Below are 10,776 nucleotides of genomic sequence, written 5' to 3'. Positions count from 1 at the left end.
GACAACTGCTGCTGTCACTGCCAGTGTCTCTCTGATGATGTGAGTACGGGGCCCTTTTGCACCCTCTCCGTATTAAATACCTACTTGCTGGCTGATTATCTCTCCTTTGTTGACAATACAAAGCCAAGGGAGGTCAAATAATGCTGCTGAGGTGACACTCTGGCTCACCTGTTCGATGATTTCGGCCAGAAACCATCGGGATCCCTGCGTCGGGTTACGATGGACACTACGCCACGCCACCCACATGACCATCCATTCCCTTCAGGACCAAGACTCTCTACCTCCCAGCTGAGTCTCTTCAGAGCCTCCCCTCAGCTAAATGTCTCTCTGAGGCCCACCCACATCCAGTGCCTCAGTCAGTGGGGTGGGTACAAGGTCTGGCTCCCTCCCATCCATGGGGACGAGTCAGAGGGGCCATCCCAGCTTCAGGGCTTCCCATGGGATCCCCTGAGGTCTCTGGTGGAAGATCCATTGCAATCCAACTTCTCACCTGCCCCATTCTGATCTGTCTTCTCTCACAGGTTCTCAGGATTCACCTGCCTGCAAACCTCCACCTCAGAACCTGTGTCCCAGGGAACTAATCATAAGCCTCTTCCTCTCCGGTTGGTTACTTTCTAATTACGTCTTCATATTAACAGATAGCTCCACCTGTATACGTATGTGTGTATAGCAGGTGTGTTTGTATCACAGGGGCAGGTAGGTCCTTTGCACGTTCTGTGTGTATCCAGTTCAATCAGAGCCTGTTTCCAAGGACAAAACTCTGATCTGAGTTGGCTTGGGTTCTCTTGGCTCGCAGGATGGGAAAGTTCAAGAAGCAGTCTGGCTCCAGGAACAGCTTGATCAGGGGTTGAAATGATGTTCAATAGGGCAGCCTGGGTGGCTCAGCGGTCTGGTGCCTCCTTCAGTCCAGGGCCTGATCCTGGAGACCTGGGATCGAGTCCCACATTGAGCTCCCTGCATGGAGCCTGCTTCTCCCTCTGCCTGTGTCTCGCCTCTCTCTCTCTTTCTCTCTCTCTCATGAGTAAATAAATAAAATATTTTTTTTAAAGAAATGATGTTCAATAAATGATGCTTATTACTTTATTTCTCTTATTTGATCTCTTAGCCCTGTCACTGCCACGTTGGCCTCGTATTGAAAGAGGATGTATCCATTAGCTGTTATCACAATGAGCTACCAAACCAGCAACACAAAATATCAGAGGGTAGGGGTACTTGGGGGGCTTCATGGTTGAGCGTCTGCCTTGGGCGTGATCCCGGGGTCCTGGGATCAAGTCTCTCATCGTGCTCCCCACAGGGATCACTGGGTGGCTCAGCGGTTTAGTGCCTGCCTTTGGCCCAGGGTGTGATCCTGGAGTCCTGGGTTCAAGTCCCACATCGGGCTCCCTGCATGGAGCCTGCTTCTCCCTCTGTCTATGTCTCTGCCTCTCTATGTGTGTCTTTCAGGAATGAATAAATAAAATCTTAAAACAAAACAAAACAGAGGGTATTTCTCAGATATCTCCTGGTCAGCTGATGCCAATTGGGCTTATTCACCTCCTCTGGGGGTCAATGGAGTTGGATTCTGGATGGCTCTGCTTCTGATGGGGGTCCAGGTTGAACTTGGCTCCTCGATATAGGCCGGGGATCCATCCTGAGGTTGGGCTGAGGACGCTTTCATGGCTGCGGGAGCACAAGGCAAGCCCAACCGCACCAGCACACTTCAGGCCTCTGCTTGTGGTACATCTGCCAACCTCACTGGTCAGCAGGTCGCATGATGGAGCCTAAATGTAAGGGCTCCAGGCCCCCAAGGCAAGTCATGTGGGCAAGCCCAGGGTCAACACAGGGTGGAAGCCTTCTCCTCTCGGTGAAGTGGCGGGGGACGGGGGAGGCAAGCAAACCCGAAACAGAGTCCTTCCCCCATCACAGTCCCAACAGGGATACAATCTCTTCTGTATTTAATCCTTCCCAATTCCAAGTCTAAGGAGAAGCGTGTCTGCCTCGAATCCCAGCAGAAGTCAGCTCTTTCTCCCTGAGCCTGGTGCATCCTCACCCGATCACCTGCAGTGAGTAGAGCTAGGGTGTGTGCGTTAAATCCTACACCCAAAAGCCAGGTGCAAGAATGAGAGTCAGGGGCTCCTGGGTGGCTCAGGGCGTTAAGTGCCTGCCTTTGGCTCAGGTGGTGATGTTGCCTGGGGCTCCTGGCTCACCTCTCTCTCTCTCCCCTTCTCTCTCTCCCTCTCTATAATAAATAAATAAATCTTAAAAAAAAAAAAAAAAAGAATGAGAGTCAAAGGATTGTGGGCTGCAGAAAACTTCCTATGTGCGCTCTAGGGGTCCCACTCCCTGTCACCCCCACCTCTCCTGCTCTCGGGCTTAGGGCTGGGCCTGTTTCTCACGGGCTTGGATCCCTTACAGGTCCTGCTCCTCTCTCGGGCTTGTGTCTCAGTGTGCCCTCCACGAATGCTCTCAAAACTGCCCTTCTCCAGAGGGTCAGTCTCGAGACACCTATTTCTCCACGGGTGCCCATCCTGGCTGCTGGCTCTAAGATCAAAGACCTCCTGGCATGGCCCTTCCCTTCCCTGGCTCATGCTGACACCCTCACCCTCCTGCCCCAGCCTGGGGCTGCAACCTGCCAGGCCGCATCCTGGCCACCCTGACGATCAAACCCCTGGACCTGACGGGTCTCATGCGGCTGTTCTGGGGCCTCTCTCGGGCCTGTTCTCCAGGAGAGAGATTTATTTCCTTGAAGTTTTAGGGCAGGAAAAGACTCGCTTCCTGGAGGCAGGCCAAGAAGGAGGCGATCCACCCAGGAAACAAACAAGACCCTTTTCTCTATAGTCTTTCCTGTTTCCCCATGTCAGACCCTCCCTGCTCCCCCTGAGTGAAAGGAAAGCTGTCAGGATCAAAGCCCCATGCTTGTGATGAACGGCTGCTGGCTGGACCCACACAGGAAGGCCTGGCGGCCTGTTAACTCCTTCTTACCCACCATGTGCTGGCTGCATTCATAAGGCTTCTGGAGCCACGTTTCAGTAAATGAAACATCTTTTTATGAGCAGAGAGCCATGCCAACTGGAGACTTTGGAAGAATGACTAGGGACTCAAAAGACAACAAAATCTGCCTCAAAGTACTGCTCGATCTTTGTGACTGCTTCGTAATAGATGATCAAACATGTTTGCCCCAGGAGAGTGAGAAGACTAAGAACATGAGCCCTGGAGGGACACTCTTTTCCACCTCTCTCTAGCTAGGAGACTTCAGATAAGCTACTTAGCCTTTCTGAACCTTGGTATCCCCATCTATGAAATGGAGAGATTTATAGGGACCTCCTGGTGTTGTTGGAGGGAATACATAATGCACAGGGTGCATTTAACCTAGTGACTGGCATATAGCACAAGCATCATTAACTTTCATGGTGGTCATCATTATTACTATTTTTTTATTATTCCAAGGGAGGACAGGAGGCAGCACCCAGGCTTGCTAAAAGCCAAATGTCTTAAAATCAGAACTCACAGAGCCTCAGAGTCTCTGGGCCTTCAGGATCTGTTACATCAGCACATAAAGAATCTTTGCCCACACCTCCCAAGATGACAAAAGGCGATCATTTACAAAGAAAAATAAGTTAAGAACTAAGATTACTGAGGAATCAATCGTATAGGTTGGACTGGGAGGAAGGTTCCATCACGGACCAGACCTTTCATTCCTTAAACAGCTTCTAAGGACTGTAGCTTCATGATACAACAGTGAACAATAGGGGTTTGCAAACTAACAAGAGGAACAAAGGTGTACATTGCTAGCTATCCATCTGTGCTCAAAAATATAAATAAAACACCGGAGGGATTCTGCAAGCCTGCACTTCTTCCCTCCACCCTTCCTTATGGAAGTCTTCAGTGTGGCACTCATCTTAGGTGACCTCTAGCTCACTGCAAAGTTAAGACATTGAGAAAGCACCCAGTGCTTTTGAGATTCTAGATTGTTCCGCTGAATTATAAACAAGAACATGCTAGGGCTTTGCATTTGGCCCTGACAATTTCTAAGACATACTTCCTGTCAAATAAATTTTATGAATTTGTTAAAATGGGGTTACAGTCATGAGACTTTCTGATACCCACCACTATCACCTAACCTGGATCTGGAACCGTTGTAAACCATAACAGCCCAAATGAGGACGATCACAACGCCTGAGGAAACCACAGCGGGGGAAAAAAACGTCGCTTGTGGCTTATTTTTGTAGAGCCATATTAAGGAGAAACAGGATGGTTTCAAGAAATAAACTATTAAATTTATAGAGTCAAGAAAAATCTTAGTTATAATCATAGTCTAGACTGCCTCTCTTGGCAACCGTCTCACCCAACACAGAGTAATTTGTGGAAATGTGGGGTCAGTAAGACAGCAAAAAATGAGGGGTAGCTTATCTGAGCATGATGTAGGAAACCCACTTCCTATCCACTTGCTGAACAAGCCAAGTAGATAGAAAATTAATGAAAGGCAAAACACTGAGATAAGACTCTTATCTAAAAATCCAGTAGACATAGCAATAGTAGTGCTTCCAGATTCTGTATTTATCCCGATGATATTTATATGAGAGGAAGAACTTCTGTAATTACTGGACTTAAAATGCTGTTAACTGAAATAACATTCTTTGTTGATGATGAGGAAACCACAGAGAACTATACTTTAAAACCTTCCAATTCTCTTTTGTGCAAATGCGTTTTAAAGTGTTGGAGACTAAAAGGGGTTGATCTATTTAAAGAGTTCTGGAAGAAAATCAGGTTCCAGACATCTTCAACAGCTTGGGTTTGGGTAAAATAGTTATTGATGAAGAAAGAGGATGGGGGAGAGAAAAGTGAATGATGTAGTAATAGGTTACCAAGGGAAGGCTTTTCTTAATAAAATGGAGGAAGAGGGGCAGGGGGAGAGGACATGGAGGACAAGATGAAAAAGAGGAGGAGGGAGGGGCAGAGGAGAAAGCAAGGAAGGAGAAAACAGAGAGGGCTTCCAGTAGAACAGTGATCAAGTCACAGAACACCTTGCTTTAACGCATTTTTTTTCATATTGCAGGTTTCAAGGAAGAAGGATGTAATGCAAGGCATCAGGAAGTCTTCCTCATTAAAGAAGTCTTTCACAAACAAAGAGACCTGTGATTTAGAGAGAGAGAGAGGAGCACTGACTTACAACACAAGGAAAATCGAACCATCCTTGATTTAATGCTGCCTGACAGTCAACAGCACTGCAGGGCCAAGCGAGGAGGCCCCTGGGAGGAGCCAAAGCTCCTCCCTGACTTGAGTGGTGTGGAAGTGAGAGAAAACTGCTCAGAACTGCCTTTAACTTTTGCAGAAGCCATAGCAAGAGTAGAAATAGAGGCACTTATATCTTATGTGTAAATATGATCAGCTTTTAAGTCAAGCTCACAGACTCCTAAATAAAATTTTTTTCTATTTAACAAATGGATTTCCGTTTGCCAAATACTTTCTCATAATAACAAAATTAAACAAGAGCTGTACATATATGGTTTTTATATGATTGGCACTCAGTAAAATAGCGAAAGACTAAATTTCTTTTTTTTTATTATTTTTCTTTTTTTTTTATTTATGATAGTCATCACAGAGAGAGAGAGAGAGAGGCAGAGACATAGGCAGAGGGAGAAGCAGGCTCCATGCAACGGGAGCCCGATGCGGGATTCGATCCCGGGTCTCCAGGACCGCGCCCTGGGCCAAAGGCAGGCGCTAAACCACTGCGCCACCCAGGGATCCCCTAAATTTCTTTATTATTGCTCATGCCTGGGTATTCTGTTGATGGCCAGTGATGTCCAGATGAATAATCAAATAAAATCATACATAATTCATAACTTATTCTGGAATTGTTCTATAAAATAAATAGTCCTTTCCTTCATTGAAGTAAAATTTATCTTCAACTGACCATAATGATATGAAGCATTAAAATATACATAAAATTACATTCAATGCAAACAAAATTTGTATATACCTTATTAAAATGTAAACTGGGCTAAATGTAAAATACAAAGAAACTGAAATTATTTTTCATTTATAAATTCAGAAGTTATTTTCCACCTAAAATATTGAAAATTATCTTAAAATCAAACAAAAATAAAAATTATAATTAATAAATATAAAAATTTAAAATCATACTAACTTAAATAAAGCTAAATTTTTATTTAACTTTTTGAAAATCTAATTAAATCTTATTCAATGTTTTTCTAAAAAATAAAACTATTTCCAGTTCTAGCTAACCCAATGTGCATTACCCGTCATCATAAAGAATTGGTACTTTGTTTCGTGCATTTCAAGCCTAGATGTGTGTGCGTACACAAATTCAATGGTAATAGGAATTGTTTAACGTCACAAAATACTCCCTAGCCACCATATGCAATTCTTGTGAATACAAAACAATTCATGAGTCCCTCTGGAACCACTTTTTCGAACACAAAATAAAGCAATTGAATGCACCCTTGGAACTGCAAGAGTGATTTTTTAAAATGCAATATCTATTGCATTCATGCAGAGAAAGGGTTTGACAAGTTCATTTAAAAAAAATGTATTTTTCTCTAACTGGATGCTTTTGCTGCTCCAGTTCTTCCTACACCCAGACACAGTGCCTGCCTCAATCTCAGCAGTAGAAGGAACCACAGACCTTTGCATTCAGACTGTCACCCTTCATCTCAGCTAAGAGTAAAAAAATATGGAGAATCAGTTTCCTAGGTCCTCAACTTTGCAAGTCATGATAAAGAGCTCAATTTGAGGCGAGGGGTTATGTTGTGCAAGCATTCAGGCACAGATTCCAAGAGGTCAACATGCATAGCTGTTTGCAATATGTGGGAAACTCCTAAGGATCCAGAGCGGAACCATTTTGCCTGGGTGTAAGAAAGATGCCAGTTGTGGGTCATTCTCAAATAAAACAAAGGAAATTTAGGTTAGATTATAAAATTATAATTAATGTCAAAGCACTGTGCTCTCTCTATTCTTTTGCAGTTCTTTAATCTTCGTTCTCCCTTGTCTTTCTTTCCCTACGTGTCCCTTACAGTGAATAGTTAGTACATGAAATGATGGCCACCAGCATGGGCCCTTGGACCAGTCATTTTCTCTCGGTTTTCTCATCTATAGACAGAAGCAGATGGACTTATATAAGTTTTGCCTTAACATGCTACATAGTTCTCCAGTTCTCATCTTGCTTAAGAAGGAAGCTTTTGTAGAGAGGAAAGAGCAAAGGCTCTGGAGTCCATGAAACCTGGTTAGCTCTGTGATTTGGGACAAGTTGCTTAATCTCTCTGGACCTCAGTTTCTCCATCTGTAACAATTACTTATGTAGGCAATTGTGTCTACATATGTCTTATGTCTTCATATGGAGACAATTATGACTGTCTTTTAGGATGGTATTCAGGATGAAAGGAATTAATGCATATTAAGTTCCCAGTAGAGTACTTTACGTACAGAAATGTACATTATGTAACCTTAAGCTCACATTTGGAAGAGAAAGTAAGAGGGAATGTGTGTGCATACACATGAATGCACATGTGTGTGCCTGCATGTGCACATTTATTGAAAAACTGTAGGATATATAGCATGGACTCTGGGGTGGGGATGATGGGCAGTGGGTTGGAACTCGTGGAGCCAGAAAAGAAATTGCTGATTTCTGAATTGCATTTGGTAATTGGACAAAATTAAATTTCTCTAGATTTGAAAAACTGAGAGAGGAAGCATCTATGTTTGAGAGTAAACTTTTCATTGAGGTGTAACATACATGGAGTAAAGTCAATGATTCATAAGAATCCAGTTCAAAGAATTTTCAGAGTATGCGCATACATGTATCCAGCATGGAATCAAGAAATAGAACATTATGAGCACCCACACAAGCTCCCTTGTGAGCCCTCCTTCCACCCACTCACTAATCACTGCCACACCCCCTGGCAAAGGGAAACTCTTGTCTGATTTCTAGCTCACAGATTCCTTGGCCTGTGTTTGAACTTTTTAAATAAGCAGAATGTGTAATATGAACTCTTTGGTGTCTGGCTTTCTCTGACTGTGTTTGTGAGGTCCATGCGTGTTGTTGCGTGCAGTTGTAGCTTGTTCATCCTCAGTGCTATCTAGTATTTCAGTGTGTGAATATACCTCAGTTTATTTCCTCATTGCATGTTTGCTGCTGGGAACATTCTAGCATAGGTCTTTGGTGAACATTTCTGCCAGGGGTCTACCTAAAGGCAACAGCTGGGTCATAGAGTATGCACCCTTTCAGCTGTCATAGATACTACCAAGCAGGTTTCTGAAGAGGCTGTACCAATTTACATTCCCACCCAGCAGCACCCCCGTTGGAAAGACCCAGCATCTCATTGTAAGACACTAAGGGAAGAAAGGACCCTATAGTTTGGCTTCTGTGATGTTGGGTTTGAGTGACGAATTATAAATGACTTCTCTTTTATAAATGACTCTACTTTGGTTCACTATGCAATGTGATGACACTTTCCGTACAAACCTTCCTACACCCTCTCATGCACTGTTTGCCACAGTATGTGTGATGGGGCCCTCTCTAGCTTTCTTAAAATCGAAAGTCCTTTTTTGGTGACTGATGCAAGCTGATGGTCCAAACTAACAATTATGATTAAAACACAAATATATGTACACAGAGTAGAAATGACCTTGTGCAAAGCAAATACTTAAGAAAGATTCATTGAATAAAGGCCTTTAAAGGACAAATTCACACCAAGTACGATCTACTTCACCAGGGGAGAGTACATTTTGGCCCAAAGTCTCCCCGTCTCCCCTTCCTCGGCCAGGGCTTTGCCACTTCTGTCACCCCCATTGAGCTCAGGCATGACCCCAAATCTGCTCCCTTTTGCTCTGTGGGGAAAGTTGAAACAAACTAGCCATTCCTCCCCCATCAGAGCCTTTTTAGCTCTCAGAGAACCGGTGACGCCAAAGCGCGAAGCTGACACTGTCTAATTGTCTTTGAGCAAGAAAGTCTGAATGACCCCATTTGAATCTCTCACTTTCATGTGGCAAGGGGAAAAGCAGGCCGTTTGCACATGACGGATAGAGTGCAAGACTTGCTGTAAATGTTGTTTATATTGCCTGGGGCAGATCAAATGACTTGAAGGATTAATGTATCAGAATAAAAAGACTCAGATGCATGAGGAAAAGCCAGAAAACCCCACTCCCCTCAACACTGAGTCATTTTTTGACAGATTCAACTTGGCAAAAAAAATTATGTTGGGCTATAGTCCCTGCTCTGTTACAGGAGACTTTGTTTGGAAGCAAAATGTAAAAAAGGCAACTGTTGCATGAAACCATTAGGCCCTAGATCCAATTCTCTTTTTCTGTCCACTCTTTCAGGGATTTCCAAGCCAGGGAGGCTTTGCAGACAGAGCCTGTGCCAGTCCGCAGGTATGGTCTTCTCCTGGCCCATTTCTTTTTGTCTTACATTCTCAAGGAAGTAGATAACCCAGGGCTTGTACTAAGTCAGGCTAATAATCAGCATCACATGCAGTAATGAGCCCAGTCCTGAGAGGGTACACATTCTGGCCATTTATACATCTACAGATCACTGGGAGAATGGGGGATGGCCTGGTGGGGTCACTTCTGGAGAGCCATCCTTCATACACCATGCTTGCCTGCCATACCCCAACCGCCAGTCTCAGGCCTGGTATTTACGTTTGCTTTCAAATCCCTGTGTCAGATTACAAGCAGCACTAAATTCCTACTGCTGCCTTTTTGGGGTGGGGGTTATAGTATTTTTCCAGCACTGTTTATTTTAAATTTCGAGTTATTATTGTTATTTCTTCTTGGTGGTTAAAAGTCCAGTTGGAAAAGTTTTCCACAAGACTGAAAATTCCTGAGAAACCCTGACAATATTCAGCATTCATGATTACCTAGACGGACATATTTTATGAAAATTGCATTGCCTTTGAATGACTTCCTATGAATGAGCTCGAATGTTGGGATTCTGTTAGATTGGGTTTCAGAACATATTTAACATATTTCCATCTGGAAACCCTGGGATGTCTCTCAATAACAGTGATTATGAAAAGATTGTTATTTGGTATAAAAACATTTACTCAAGATGGACAAGGCTTCCTGAGAAATGTTGTACATCTTTATGGCTGACGTTTTTGTTGTTTTGAATTAGGTGGGGTTTTTTTCACCACCAGTTTGAAATATTTCACTATAAAACTCTCCGTATCCTACCTCCAACAAAGCTGGCAATTTTCCCCCAGAATTGTAAGAACTCAAATTAAATCACATCCATGAAAATACTTTTATTAGTGGGGAGCCTGTTTCCTGTATTTGTATAAATACAATGATGCTTGTATAGTTTCTCACTTCTTAGGCTGGCAATCCAAGGAATTAAAAGCAGGAATACTCTTCAAATTTTAATTTTTTAATGATGGATTTCATGTTTAAAGGAAATTAAGATTTTTTTCTTGCAATACTTCAAAATATTTCTTAATTAATGAGAGGTATAGCACTGATAAATATCCAAATAAAACAATGCTAAGGATCTGATCTTTTTTGTATAGGGAGAATACTGACATGAAGAGACAAAGTCAAGTACAAGGATGAGATAAGGACAAATGACACAGAATCCTGGAGAAAGAAATAGGAACTTATGGAAGGCATCAATATTTATAGGAAATATGAAAATATGAAGGTCTTTACTCACAGCTCTCTTTAGAGATAAGAACACCAAAGAACGGACAGTAATTACAGAATAACTCCATGAAAAAAAAGTTGTTTGTTCTCACTTCCCTTCTGATGGCTCTGTCTCAATGGGTCACTTAGATGTGTCCAGTC

The sequence above is a fragment of the Canis lupus genome, chromosome 10 (assembly GCF_011100685.1).
Source record: "Canis lupus familiaris isolate Mischka breed German Shepherd chromosome 10, alternate assembly UU_Cfam_GSD_1.0, whole genome shotgun sequence".
NCBI lineage: Eukaryota > Metazoa > Chordata > Mammalia > Carnivora > Canidae > Canis > Canis lupus.
Note: the sequence above shows the minus strand (reverse complement) of the source record.